General features: G+C 50.4%; 2 protein-coding genes and 1 long non-coding RNA gene across 4 annotated transcripts in view; 1 reads left to right on the forward strand and 2 right to left on the reverse strand.

The window, feature by feature from the left end:
• Positions 1 to 14,756, reverse strand: part of LOC119458699 (uncharacterized) — a 604,514-nt gene that overhangs the window by 401,150 nt on the left and 188,608 nt on the right. The gene's annotated exons all lie outside the window — the stretch shown is intronic.
• Positions 1 to 14,756, reverse strand: part of LOC119459342 (1-phosphatidylinositol 4,5-bisphosphate phosphodiesterase classes I and II-like) — a 343,616-nt gene that overhangs the window by 321,129 nt on the left and 7,731 nt on the right. The gene's annotated exons all lie outside the window — the stretch shown is intronic.
• On the forward strand, positions 7,183 to 7,642 carry LOC125947068 (uncharacterized). The gene is made up of 2 exons (XR_007468110.1): positions 7,183 to 7,418; positions 7,465 to 7,642. It is a non-coding gene; the product is annotated as an uncharacterized LOC125947068 (long non-coding RNA).

Here is a 14,756-nt window from a genome sequence, read left to right on the forward strand (position 1 = left end):
CGTATATGGTGCTTGTTCTAAAAACGAGGCTAAAAATGTATTCCAAGCCAACCAAGCTTTCCGTTTATGAATTGAATGAGGATCAGTGTGTTGCTCTTTGTTCTTTACTTAGCAAATACTTTGAAGCAGTTGTTTGTCACGTTTCTGGCTCAGTGAAAATCGTCGGTGTGGCCGCTACCCGATTATTTTCTGCCACATCGTTGGCGGGTGACCTCAGTTGCAATAGATTTAGTCTTGCTGCACACAAGGCTTGGAACGTAGCTGTTCTGTCCTTTGTAATAGCTTGTAGCAAAGATGTATTATCGCTAGTTACTCACTTACTCCTGTGGACCGTCACGAAACATTCAGCTTCGACCTTTCGTGTGCTGTTGGTATAGTCGCTGTCACCCATGCTTTGGCGCTTTGATTCAAGTGTGCGCCCATTCACATATTCTTAACACGTTGGCGTTGGAGTGCGCGTAAGCTTGCGTGCGAGTTGGGGTCGAATTGTGTAGATGACGTGCGCGAAACTTGCTATGCCAGGAAGCGGCGCTACTCCCTTTTTCATTGTTTAACGAGCGGCACTCACTGTTGCCGACGTTCCGGGGTTGAAGTCTTTTCTCTGGGGGTTAGCGATACAGCGCTGGCGGATAAGTGATATTTTTTTTTTATCAGCAGCCCTGTGTGCGTGTCGCTCTCTTGTGTCCGTGTCTTTTTCGCGCTGTGTGTGTGTGTGTGTGTGTGTGTGTGTGTGTGTGTGTGTGTGTGTGTGTGTGTGTGTGTGTGTGTGTGTGTGTGTGTGTGTGTGTGTGTGTGTGTGTGTGTGTGTGTGTGTGTGTGTGTGTGTGTGTGTGTGTGTGTGTGTGTGTGTGTGTGTGTGTGTGTGTGTTTTTCCCCCAAGGAAACTCGTACATCGAGAAGGGTCGGATAAAGAGGCTGTCCGTATGTAGGAACGGTCCGTGAACTTAGTCACACATACTCATTCAATTCCGTAATATGCAAAACACTATGTTTGCAACCAACTACTGCACACGTCTTCAATCCACCGCTCCACATTTTGCAGCATAAATGGAGCACAGTGCGTGAGCGAAAACCCAGTTGCATTTCCGACAGCTGATGGCACAGAAACAGGGCAGAAGCGGTGGTGATTTCGCATTCTTGCACATTCGCTGAGGCAACGTATGGCGCGCCGCCGAAAGCGCCATCTCGTTTCTCGAGAACAAATTTATTTATTTATTTATTGCTCCGCGAAAAGGGTCGGCGAAAAGCGTGCACTGTCGGCGTAGAGCATTCCGACGTTCGGCGACGAGTATGGCGAGGACGAAGAAGCCTCCGGAAGAAGACGACGGGAAGCTGCTCGAGCCCAACGACGCCGTGCCGACCCAGCAAGGGAAGCCGAGGCTAAGCGACGGCGAAGACCCCGAGTTTCGAGTGAAATTAAATTATGGGCTTTTACGTGCCAAAGCCAGTTCTGATTATGAGGCACGCCGTAGTGGATGGCTCCGGAAATTTGGACCACCTCGGGTTCTTAAACGTGCACCTAAATCTAAGTACACGGGTGTTTTCGCATTTCGCCCCCATCGAAATGCGGCCGCCGTGGCCGGGATTCGATCTCGCGACCTCGTGCTCAGCAGAGTTTCGAGTAAGGGAGGCGGCGTCGCGAAAACGGTACGAAGAGACTCATCGGAAAGTAAAAGCCAAGTTGAAGCTCCGCTGTTTCATCAGTCTTCGCGGCGTTAAGTCAGTGAAGCTGCGCTGATCTTTTTTTTTTTTTCTTTCTGCTTCGAACCCCAGAGGTTAGTCAGGATAGTCAATTGTTAAATATGGACTCAATATTGGTAACATCGCGTCTCCGTATAGAGAAAAAAGAAAAGACAGCCCACGAATAAGAAATCAAGCTGCGTTCACTAATGAAACCGCATATCACGATTACGATATCCTGTGATGCATGAAACATCTTTGGATGCTTCCTATAGCTGAACAATTCGCATTAACGCATTTTTTTCGGTGTCTTTAAAAGTGCTACATTCTAAAACAATGAATTGTGCACCAGGTTACTTTCTTTTGCCCAGAATAAACGCAAGTTATGGGGGAAGAACTCGTCATTTCTAGGTGGCCTTTAAGAAGTGAAATGCACACTCGACACGAACATAAAGGAGTTTAATCTTATCGATCACCGAGAACAATTAGCGCAAGTATGCACCTTGCCTTATCAGTCAGTTCATTCGCTAGGTACGTGTATTGTCGCACTGTGATGGTTTCAAGTGTTTTGTTCGGGCTTAATAGTATAGTACAACACTTTGTGCTGCCCGCCAGCCGCTAACACAAGCAATTGTGTTTATGCGGTCTGTCGTTGGCACTGCGAAAATAAGTTCCAAACGAGCCTTCATCTTAAGCAGCCGGACCATTTGTGAGACAATTTATAAGCGAGAGCAGCCTCTCTTTCGCTAGCAGAGTTCGTCAGCTCTACGCAGAGCTCTATACATAATCCTCAGCTACAGGAAAGGTGTCTTCGCAACGTAAACCATCATTAAGCCGCTTATTATAAAGAAGCAGCAAGCGACATTTCAAATTAAAACATCGGAGATATTAAACAAGAAGTAAAGAAATGGGAAGCATGACACCAGCCAGGGGAGTTGGAATTAGCAGGAATGCTGTCGCACAAGTCATCAGCAACCTATATTATGTGCTAATGACCGCACACGAAGTATTAAGTGATCGAAATAAATGTGCTCAATACCGAGAATATTAGTCGAAGCGGCAAGGAGGAAACGCAAGTGTAATTAACCTTGAAGTTAGAAGCAAAAGCGACACCACAAGATGGAATGGCTGGGATATTCGAGTCGAAAACCCTTATAGGCTCCAAATGTGCCAATTACTTGCCGCGATATCATTTCATAAAATTGGAGGTGTTGAATAGCTTGCTTCCGATATATCGCAAAGTCTTCTTCAAGGTAATTCCTAACAGAATCACGGATGCACTTGAATCAATCGAGGGAACATGCCGGTTTTAGAAAATTATATTCAACAGCAGGTAATAAGTAAATAAGTTTTAAGGCAAGTCCGCGGACTATAACCGACCTTTGGCCTTTTATAAATTACGAAAAGGCGTTTAACTTATTCGGTAGACCACCCACGCTCAGTGGATAAATGCGCCGCTCGAAGGATCCATCCCGGCGCAAGCGCTTACATTTTATGTGCAGGGCTAACTTAATCCACGGCGTTCCTCATAATCAGACGGTGGTCTTCGCCAGTGCAGAGCGCACTAGCACAGGTCGCGAGCTCTAAAGCTCCAGAAGCTAATTTCGTTGTTCGTGTCAGCCCTCAAGGAAGCACTGCGCATAGTGAACGAGCAAAGGACGTTCGCCTCTCGGGACATTCATTCGCGAGATCACCCGCGGAGAGAGCGTGCGTCCAGTTCTCGCTGCATCGTCTGACGGCGGAGGGCCAGCGCACAATTATGCACACCGGCCAATGCAGCGTGCAGGTGTGACGGCGATGGTCGGCATTCCTGCACTGTAACATGCATTCACAACCGCTTCCACGGTTATCGGATGGAATAATGGCACAAATGCAATATGGCACGCCCTAAAATGAATACCATTTGTTTGTGTTTAGGGGGGAGTGGGTCCAGCGAGGGCTCCCCGCTGAGGCTTTCTTCATTGAAAAGTTGGTGGCGCCACCGTCGGTTTCACTTGAATGAGCGACCCCGCCGGACGCTTGTGGCATCGGAAACCGTACCGCAGCTGCATGCAGCTGCGACAGGCGTTGCACTCTGCCGCATCCAGTCCTGACACACGGTGGCGGAAACAGTTCCCCACCGACTTGTAGTCAACAAAACGGAGACGCGAGCGACGCAACAACGACGGTGCGCCGAGCAGACGACAGCTGCTCATCCCGTGGGCGCTGCCGACGGAGCTTCGGGACAAGGCGACGGCAGCGCAACCGCAATTTCAGCGTTTTTTTTTGCATAACCCTCGGAGCTTGCCAAGGCCTCGGCTGGACCCACTCCATCATTCTTTAGTACACGACGATTTTATTCAACTACCGCTGCTCCCAACGGGCCACGCAAGGGCAGAACTGCACGCAAACCGAGCTCCATGTTCCGGCTCGTGCTTATTACTGAGACAGAGGGAAACCACGGCAGTCGTGAAGATGTTCGTGCACATTTGTGGTTCCCGAATAGTCGGCCCGCTTTTCGAGGTGTTTCTCGAACGAATAGCCTTAACGTGTAAGTTTCAATTTCTATCGTTGTTCGGCAGTGCGCCGGCCTGAGCCTCTCGGGAATAGCGACGATGTCGCAACGACCGCTCGCTCCGGGGGCGTGGCATTCGCGGAATGTGTGCGAGTCTCGCGCTTGTCTGGCGCTTGGGACGCGAGCCAAACCCCGGTCCAGTCACTCGTCTTTACGCCTTCTCGTGACCGGCGGCCCTGAAGAAGCGGTGTTTGCTAAAGGGGAGCACTTGCCGAGGCGAACGAGAAACATAAACGCCGACACGCGCGCTAACCTTCGTGTTTATTCAGGGCGCGGTGCAAGAACTGTTTTTCTTTTTACTATCTCCTGTGGCAGCTGGCACAGCTCTCCTTCAGTTGGATTATACTTGAAGATGCAGAAGTTACAGTCGCTGAGAAATCGATGCATGCAATTGACTAGCAATACTTCACTAATTAATTTTTAACCAATCGAAAGACCTCTCCTGCGGTACGTCAAACCGCACCGGCGACGTCACAGCGTGACGTCACCGGCGCACGTGCGGTTACCCTTGTTGGCAAAAAACAGCCGCCGCCGGCTTTGTGCGTGGTGCAGTCGCGCAGTAGTTGGTGTATGTGGTCGCCACATGGACGCGTGTTTCTATTTGCTTTATTTAGTTTTTTTTTTTTTTTTAGTTTTACGTGAACCTCCACAATTCTTTTGCCAGCCAGATTAGCAGTAATGTGTGTCGGAGAACATCGGCGTGTGGTAAACTGCGTGATGAAAATGTGGCAACGCTGGCCTTTTGTACTTGCAAACGTGAACCACATGGTGGTGGTCTGTAATGGATCGTGCGATGAAGAATATCGGCTGTTCCATGGAAGTGTGGTGCCACATTTGTTGTGGGAAAGTGTGCGGTGAGAGCAGCGACGATATCGGCTTATCTTTCAGTAGGCAAACGGACCACATTATGTGTGTGTGTGTGTGAGACGCGATTAGCAATACATCTCGCTTACAAGACTGTGGAAGCGTGTTGCGTATAATAAAACCAGTCGTAGTGATCAGGCGGCCGCATTTCGATGGGGGCGAAATTCGAAAACACCCGTGTACTTAGATTTAGGTGCACGTAAAAAAAACCCAGGGGCAGGTGGTCCAAATTTGCGGAGTCCCCCACTACGGAGCCCCCTCCCCCCTCCCCCCCCCCCCTCATAATAATCGTGGTTTTGGAACGTAAAGCCCCATAATTTATTTTTTTTTTACTTCTCAGACGCCGATAGAACTGCAGGATCCGTAATTATTGAACAGGTGAGATTGAATGAGACGTGATGATTGGTGAGCGCATGTATTTCGGGGCCATCCGCGCTGTGTGCAGAAAGAAAAAAAATATGAAAAAAAAACTTTCTTTTTAGCATAATATATCGACTGAGAGTTATGACTACAAATGAGCTCCTACGATGTTTTGGCCACTGCCGAAGCTGCGTGTATGCATTTAACCACGGGGAATGCTCAAAAGGCAAACCACTGAAATTATCGCGATCGATTTAACCCAGACCTCAAGGATCTTAAGTAAAACTGAACTATCATTTTTTTTTTCTTTTTGGTTATTGGTGCATTCACTTTCATGGAACGGACTTATTCCCTGACGATGCACATAGACATGCAAAAGTTGGGTCTTGTAAAGTTGAGAGCAGCAAAGGATGCAGCAGACACAGCGAAGTTAGCGCGCAACGGATTGTGTACTTATGTAACATTTGGCTTTGTACATTCACATGACCGAGACTAATAATTAAAATTATGGTGTTTAACATCCCTAAGCCGCACAGCGGCTTATGGGGGACAGTATAACGAAAGGCTCCGGACTAATTTTGTCCACCTAGGGTATCTTACCATGCTCCAAAAGTAGGGTAATACGTTTTTCTGCATTTCTCCCTCATCTGAATTTAGGCGCCGTTATTTGGTACGGCTCCACTGAGCTGCCGTGTAGTTGTAGACGAAGTTCATCTTGTATATCGTTTAAAGCTACAGTGTAAATGGGGCGCAAATCAGCGCATTCACGACAATGCAATAAAAATTTGTGTTCGAAGACCAGTCATTTAGCGAAATGTCACTTTGTCAGCTCGAAAATGTGCTTCATCTGTGATAAAATGTTCGTTTTCGAGGAGTAATACTTTTAGGGGCGAAGCTCCTTAGGGTGTGGGTTTGTCCCTCCTCTGTAGTATGTAGTGGTAGTAGTCGTAGTAGTAGGTAGCCATGTCTACTTTTATGAAAAAAAAATTCCGAAAGTTGTGTCCGTAGCGCGGAATCGAACCAGGGACCCCTCGCTTCCGAACGCCCGGCGCTAACCACTAAGCCACGAAGCCCACATGGACACACGCACCACGATGACACTAAATACCCAACATTAACGAAAGACTGCGCGTTTCTAACGCGTTAGTGCTAGCGCGTTACGGCCCGTGTAAGAAGCTGGTGTAAGACGCTGTGGCCTCTCCGCCTTACCCCCGTATTCATAAACGCTCCTCGACTTGAATTTGACTTGCCACCGCCTTGGGCAGCGCGTTCGAAACGCGTTGAAGGCGGTGGCAAGTCAAATTCAAGTCGAGGAGCGTTTATGAATACGGGGGTTATACTCTCTCAGCAGTCATGTGATGGCGTCGGCAAACGCGGTGCACGTTCCGGCATGTGTAAACGGCTGCGTAAGACGCTGTGGCCTCTCCCCCTTACTAGAGAGTACTGCACGTTTCTAACGCGTTTGTGCTAGCGTCCCCTTAAGCGGGAGATGGTGCAACTATAATGAAGGGCGCTGTTATAAAATAGGAATGACGTCACATATGGCGCGTGTCATTGGCGGAAGTGAATCGTTCGATTTAGTGCGGCGAGACTGGGCGAATTACACGGAAGATTCACGGTTTACCGATGATTCCCTCCGGAGCTTCGCCCACTCATCATCATTCACCCCGTGGATATGCGGTGTTCTTTTTTTATGGATGTTTGATCTACGGAAGAGGCGCACATTTACGAAATCACCACACGCTGACTTATGGGATTATACTTCCTAAGCACAGTTCGTAAATGCTGTCACTTCAAATAAAAATCGCAGTATTCCGGACTTACGATCACGGCAGTTGATATACAAGCTGCACCCTTATGCAGAGACAAGAGGTAGCACGAACGTTTTTGCCAACCAGCGCCCGCTTCGGAGGCGCAGCAGAGGGGAGGTGCCCCCACAGTGACGTCACGCTGTTTGAAGGTCTATTCACGCTGTTTATGTCAGGTCTATGTCACGCTGTTTGAAGGTCTATTGAAGGAACACTTCGCAATTTGGCAAGTGCAACCAGTCAGTTCGCGAGGCAGGTCAATTTAGGAAGAATTTTTATGCTGGCACCAGTCTCGAAATATCCCTGCCCTGCAACTGCGACGAAACGCATTGACCTTGAAATTAAATTTGTCCCGCATTGAGTAAAAATGCGGTTTGTTTAATAAAAGCGAAAGAACGGAAGAGAAAAAAACGGGGGGGGGGGGGGGGGGGAGGCTTTTCCTCCTATTTATAGCTGTCACGGAGCGGCATATTTTCGAATGGTTTGGACGCTGATTAACGACACGCCGAATTACGAGCGTCAAACACGTGGGCTCCTGACTGTGCAGCGTATAATGCATTCGACATCGACACGCCGAATTACGAGCGTCAAACACGTGGGCTCCTGACTGTGCAGCGTATAATGCATTCGACATCGACACGCCGAATTACGAGTGTCAGAAACGTGGGCTCCTGACTGTGCAGCGTATAATGCATTCGACATCGACACGCCGAATTACGGGCGTCAAAAGCGTCGTGGCCGCTCGGGCTGCCATCTCGATTCCAGACGCGTCACGCCGATTACGGACCCCGAAGAGTGCACGTACGGCCACGTGGTAGTGCCGGGCTCAACCTTGGCCCTTGACGTTGGGAGAGAGGCTAATCTGCGGTTCTTCGTCCATAGTGATAGGTCGCGGCCAAGATTGTTGGGAGCTAAGAGAGCTGAATTCGGAGAATGCTACGTAGCGGCAGTTTCCCTACCTAGGGAACTAGGGGAAGGAGAGGCTATTTAGGCGCATGTTTTGGGCCCTGCTGATTAGTCTAGAAGCTGAACCTATGCGCTGCTGAGAAGCCGTTGGGGGGCTAGTGCCGTCCAGTATCGCCTGGGCCGCCTGGCCACGTCGGAACTCCGAGGAACTTGTTGACGTACGAGACGTCAAACCAGCGTCTGCAACGAAGCTCACGGTAGTTCGCCTCAAGTTAGCTCAACCTGCTTGAGAGAAAACGTCCAATCTAGACTCCCGGGAAACCCAGCTCAGCAATTCGCATCCACCTCGACAAGATCGGACCGCCAGCATTCTTCGGGAAGGCTTTGTGCCCCGACTTCCACGGTTTATGGACTTGCTGCTGCTGCCCGGCCATGCGTATGACACCATTTGTTTTCTTTTGAACTTTGATTTCTTTTGAACGTTGTTTTAGTGAAATGCTGTTAAGTGTATTCTTGTGTATTTGATCCTCGCACTGTTTCATTTTTAGATGTACTGTTAATCGCTCGTATTTATTTGTCCTTATCATTGTGTATATTAAGCTCAGGTGTGTTAGTCTGTCTTGTGTCTTTTTTATTATTGTATTTTATTAATCTGTGTGTATTTATCAGCCGATAAATATCTTGTTTTTTTTGTTTACTCCCGACTCTGACTCTTTTCACTGTGCTCGCTTGCGTACGGAACGACCAACCAGCTTGTCTACCCCGTCGATCGACTTCGCGCCGACGACGAATCGGGGACAGCTGTGACAATAGCTGCCAGCAATTAGGCAAGCAACGCCACAAGGGGGGTGCCACAGAAGGCAAATGAAGCGAATGGTGGAGCCCTTCACGAGAAAGATTCTGCTGCGTTGGCTTCCCGTTGCTACATTGGCATTCTAGCCACTGTACCGTTGCCTTCAGTAGAGTGCCTGCTGAGAGGCGACTGAGCGTATTGCATCGCGAGGGACGCCGCACGCGCTTTGGCATGAAGCGCTACGAGCGCAGTCAACTTCGGGTTCGGCGCTTGCAATCCCCATGTGCCACAAGGCCGAGAATCGCGCGAGGAAGTCGCGTCGTCGTCCGCCCATCGAGAGACGCCCCTCGGCCCTTTCGCCAAGCCCGGAAGACCTTTCGAAGCGCGCCTGAATGGCGTCGCCGACAAAGCGCGCGGCTCCCGATGGCGGCGTGGATGAAATATGTCACACTTTCGCCCTAAGGGCAAAGCAATGAATGCGATAGCAACACAGCAATGTCATACGAAGTAAGGTGAGCGGCTTTGGTAGCAATATGAATTGTAGTAAACATGAGCTGATTAAGTAAGCAGGTGTGCTGCGGCGTAAGTAGACCGTCATGAAGAGAGACTCGATGATCACGAGAAGGCGCGTGTGAAACGCTGGTGTTGATGAGAAGCGCTGCCCGTGAGCAGCGCGTGCGAAGGGACACACCTGTAGCGCTGCACTGCCGATCCGGGCAGCATTGCATGTGTAGCGTGCGTTGGAAAATGCGGCCCGACTATTACTAACTGTGGTGTGAGCGCGCACAAACAAACATGAATAGATCACACTGAATGAGTGCAGACAACGACTGTCAAAACGCTGGCAGCAAGCGCATACACGCCGCAGCGGGCGAAGGTACGTGCGGTCTATCGCTTCAACAGAAACTGAGCGGCGAATGCACAGCGCATAAAGGTCAGAGCCGTGTGGAGATAAGAGACGGTGCGGGGCGAGCGACGAGCGCGGTTGTTGGCAGAGTAGAAGTGCGCCCCCCCCCCTCCCCCGCTCCCTCCGGCGCTCGCTTCCCGCTTCCTTGCTTGCGCGTGGGAGATTGTGTGCGTTCGCTCTCCGTGACAGCGTGCGTCCCCGCACGCTTCCGCTCGGGCATACGGCGCGCGGCGAAGATTTTATCTATACGGAACCTCACGGCGACGACGACGGCGACGGCAGAAATCCGGTGGAAGTGTCCATATAATTGCTATCGCAATAAAACGTGATCGCACGCACCTAAGCCGCGTCCGACTGCGAAGCATTTCGTTCGGTGGCAGTTCGGCAAAGCGCTGCGGCAGCGGAACCACACAAAAAGACGCAGCTCACACGCGCTGCTCCGAACTTTATTCGAAAGGCAGCGAGATACTAGCTTTTTATTGCGATAGCAATTATATGGACACTTCAACCGGATTTCTGCCGTCGCCGTGAGGTTCCGTATAGATTCCAAGGGCGATAAAATCGTCGCCGCGCGCCGTATGCGCGAGCGAAAGAGCGCGGGGGACGCGCGCTATCACTATACTATCACGGAGGGCGAACTCCCCCGCGCGCTATCACGGAGAGCGAACGCACGGTGGAAAGCAAACGCGACCGTCGCCCGAAAGGCTGTGGGGGTATGGGTGGGAGGGAGGCGGGGCGGCGCTGTGCTCCGGCACCAAAGGCGTATCTTGCCACTCAATCTCCCACGCGAAAGCAAGGAACGGGAAGAGGGGGGGGGGGAGGGGGGGCAGCTTCTCCGCTGCCAACAAGTTCTCCTTTGCCCGGCGGTGCCGGTCGCCCGCGCCGTCTCTTATCTCCACACGGCTCTGACCTTTGTATGCGCTGTGCATTCGCCGCTCAGTTTCCGTTGAAGCGATAGACCGCGCGAACCTGCGCTTGCTGCCAGCGTTTTGAAAGTCGTTGGCTGCGGTCATTCAGTGTGATCTAATCATGTTTGCTTGTGCGCGCTGACACCACGATTGTTAATTCAGTTAGTAAGCCAATGTGTATAAGTTTATGCAGCCGATAAAACTACTATCCCTACTCCGAATAGCTCTCTACTAATTTGCTATCGCAATCGATGCTTCGCCTTTCGGGCGAAACTGCGACATTTTTTCTCCTCTCCTTTTCTTTCTCTTTTCAATGCGCAGACGCAACAGCCACAATGTATAATACAGAAACCAGGGGGCATCTACGCCCGTGTTCGTCTTCCTTTCTGTTGTGCCGTCCCGTTGCGCCTTATTTCAAGATGGTTCGCAAGTCAAATACCCACTAGCCCAACATTGAACTCGGTTATCAAAAGCCCAGCATATTCTGAGCGTAAGCTGGAGGAGCGGCTCCATAATCGGCTGCACGCCCTAGAGGATCTCGACTGTCCGCCCGGCGTCGAGATATATGGCTATCTGCACAGCGGTCTGCTGATCCCAACGTTGCCTGACTGCAGCCATTCGCGTAGCTCTACGATTCGTTTCTTCGGCAGCGGTTCGTACCTTGCGTGGAGGCGCCACAAAGTGCACGGAAGAGGAAACACAGGTATCGATACTACGCATCACACGTGTCACACCCCTTGACTCGGGGCACAATACGTCGCTTTTATTATTATTATTATTATTATTATTATTATTATTATTATTATTATTATTATTATTATTATTATTATTATTATTATTATGACGATTTATTGGCATCCCCTTCGAAACGGGGCGGTTAAGTGAAGAGCCACATTACTTTGTGCGCGCAGCCTCGTGGGACGAATAAAATAACATTGTAACACTTTTCGCGCGGAATGTTACTAAATACGGAGTCTGCGCGCACTATTGGCGTCAACGCTCTCGTGAAATGCTCAGGAAAACACACTTGTCGGGGGAATTATGCGCTTTCCTCAGATGTGTTGCCCTTACATCTCGTTTGCCATCAGAACAGTAGTCTCACTTTGCTTTACTGATCTATCTATCGAACGACCGATCAATCGATTGATTAATTGATTCATTATGCGACGTTATCATTATACGCGACGTCGACGAACAGGTCCATCAGTTCACCGAAATCGTTCTGACTGGTATGCCCGGCTACATCCCCCAGTACTTTCTATAGATAGTATGTTCTGTGTGTTCTTGTCCTTAGGTAACCAGCTCGAGCCTCAAATGGCAAAGCACTTGCGCCTTCGTGTTATCGTACAGATGTTTCCTTATAATTTCTTTCTTCTCATCCTCCGTGGTATTGTTTGTTTCCATTCGGTGCATCCAATTCAGTGTCTCTGTTTCTCCTGGTCATCTATTTAGACTTTCTATCACTACAAAAACGACAAAGGCGCCCTCTTCCAGCCACGCAAGGCGCGCAAGTGGTGACACTCTGTCCGCAGCACGGCGGAGAAGTCCGCAATCCACACAGCTTGCTCCGCGTTGTTCGCACCTTCAGGCTGCGGCCATATTGTATTGCCACGCAGCCCAGACTCCCTCGAAACTATGCCATTGCTGGCACCGAGCCAAACCAGGGGGCGCACGACGGAAACAAAGTACCGCAGCCCCTGCGATATAACAGTGCCAGCTCACGCTGAAGAGGCCTCTCTGGAAAGCGTTTACTACCGGTCCCCTATTAACACGCTTTTGCGATAGTACACTGCCACAAAAGGCAAAGCAAAGTATACTTCATAGTAGCGTTCTGCTTGCTTGCTTTCGCAGCAAATTTACGGCACCACAGTCAAGCCGACGGACACATGTAGAATTCTCGGACTCCTAATGGAAGACAATGGCAGAGCACACGCCACCATCGCCAAGATGAAGACCAGCGCGGAGAAGATCTTAGCCATGCTGAGAAGGGTTTCAAGTAGAAACAGAGGACTGAAGGAAGACGACGCCCTCAGACTAGTGCAGGCATTCATAACATCCAGGATAACATATTCGGCCCCGTATCTCAATCTAGACAGGACTCAAAAGAATACACTCGATACCATCATCAGAAAGGCGACCAAGCAAGCCCTCGGCCTACCCATCTATTCGTCGACCCAGCGCCTTCAAACCATGGGAGCACACAACACAGTCGACGAACTCATAGAAGCCCACCTGTCTAACCAGCGGCTTCGCCTGAGCCAGACAAATCATGGCCGCGCGGTGCTGGATAAGATAGGGTGGCGCAAGGAGAGAGCAACAATCAAGAGGTACATCCCAACTGAATGGATGACGACTATCACCACCAAGCCCTTACCCCGAAGCATGACGCCGGAGATAAATGATGGCAGGAGAGAAGCCAGAGCTCAGGCGATGAATTCCAAAATGCAGCGGTTGGAGGGAGTCCTACACGTGGATGCGTCCCTCGTCAACGGCAGCAGCAAAGCAGCGGCGGTGGTAACCGACGGGGAACGGTTGATAAACAGCGCTGCAGTCAACACCAGAGAGTCAGCGACAGCAGAGGAAGTGGCCATAGCCCTGGCGCTCGTCCAACCGGGCGCCAGGGTAGTGGTTACCGACTCCACAAGAGCTTACGGCGGCTACAGGAAAGGGGTGATTTCCTCAGAGGCAGCCGCGATATCAACGAAGAAAAGGGCGAAAAAGGCCGGAGCGAGCAGTAGAGCTCGCACAGAGGTAGCCGGCAACGTCATAGCCGATTACCATGCCCGAGCGATGAGCCTCTGGGCAGGGCAGGACGCCGACACCACCAACCCGGTGCTCACGTACAGAGAGATGACCTCCGAGTATAGGGAAGATCGGCGCACCTTCCCCGAGCCGCATCGCACCCTGAGCAGGGAACAACAAACAATCATCAGGCGCATTCAGGCGGGTTCACTTACCCACCCTGCCCTGATGAATAAATCAGCCGTATATAAGCCGTATATGGGTCCCGAAACCAGGGAACCACCCTGTCCGACGTCTGAGAAGACGCCGTCATTTGAGCTCAATAAATGTTTTCTACTACTGCTGCTACTACTACTACTACTACTACTACTACTACTACTACTACTACTATACTACTACTACTACTACTACTACTACTACTACTACTACTACTACTACTACTACTACTGCCTGCTGCTGCTGCTGCTGCTGCTTGCTTTCGCAGGTTTCAGGTTTCACGGTTGCTTCACTTTTATGATATTTTATTGCAAGAGCAAAATTGTACACGAGGCGCTTTCGCACCGTCGCTGTCGGCGTCACCGTGCTGTCCAGCTATACATAGCGCATGCGCGGCTCTCGAGGTTCAGCGGGGACGCGGAGTGCATCTGGTGGATGCAACAACGACGAAGCGAAGTGGACGCACCCTCAACGCTTCTCTCGATCTGCTCGGTGGTTCTCGATTCCGCATCTGGCATGGTCGTTCTGCGCAGGCATACTACAACCACTCTGAAGAGTTCATGCTACGTGTAACGTATACTGAGCGGAACGGACAGCTAACGTAATCTCAGTGCTGAATTATCGTGCACCACCGAGATGCGATGACTGCATCACGCCAGCGTTGTGAGGCGCCTGGCCGCCTAAAGGGTGCTGTTCCTTCTGCCAAGCAGTACTCGCATGATATAGTCGACATGTCGCAACTGCGCACGGCTTGAACACCGTCCGACGAGCTCGAGCACAAATCACGCTGTCACCTTGTCAATTCGCTACGCCCATCGAACAACACGGCCGTTTACTTTTTCCGTTCTTTCCCTTTTGTGCGTGTGTTGCAGGATTGCACGTGTTATTAAGAGTCATTCGTATGCTCTGCGAGGCCTCGTAAATATTGTGTGCCATTATAGACCGTGGCATGCCTGGTTGTTTCCCCTCTGAGGCCTGCGTGGTTCTTTATTCATTCCATCTTTTTTCGCTTTTTTCA

Source organism: Dermacentor silvarum, chromosome 7, assembly GCF_013339745.2.
Source record: "Dermacentor silvarum isolate Dsil-2018 chromosome 7, BIME_Dsil_1.4, whole genome shotgun sequence".
NCBI classification, from domain to species: Eukaryota; Metazoa; Arthropoda; class Arachnida; order Ixodida; family Ixodidae; genus Dermacentor; species Dermacentor silvarum.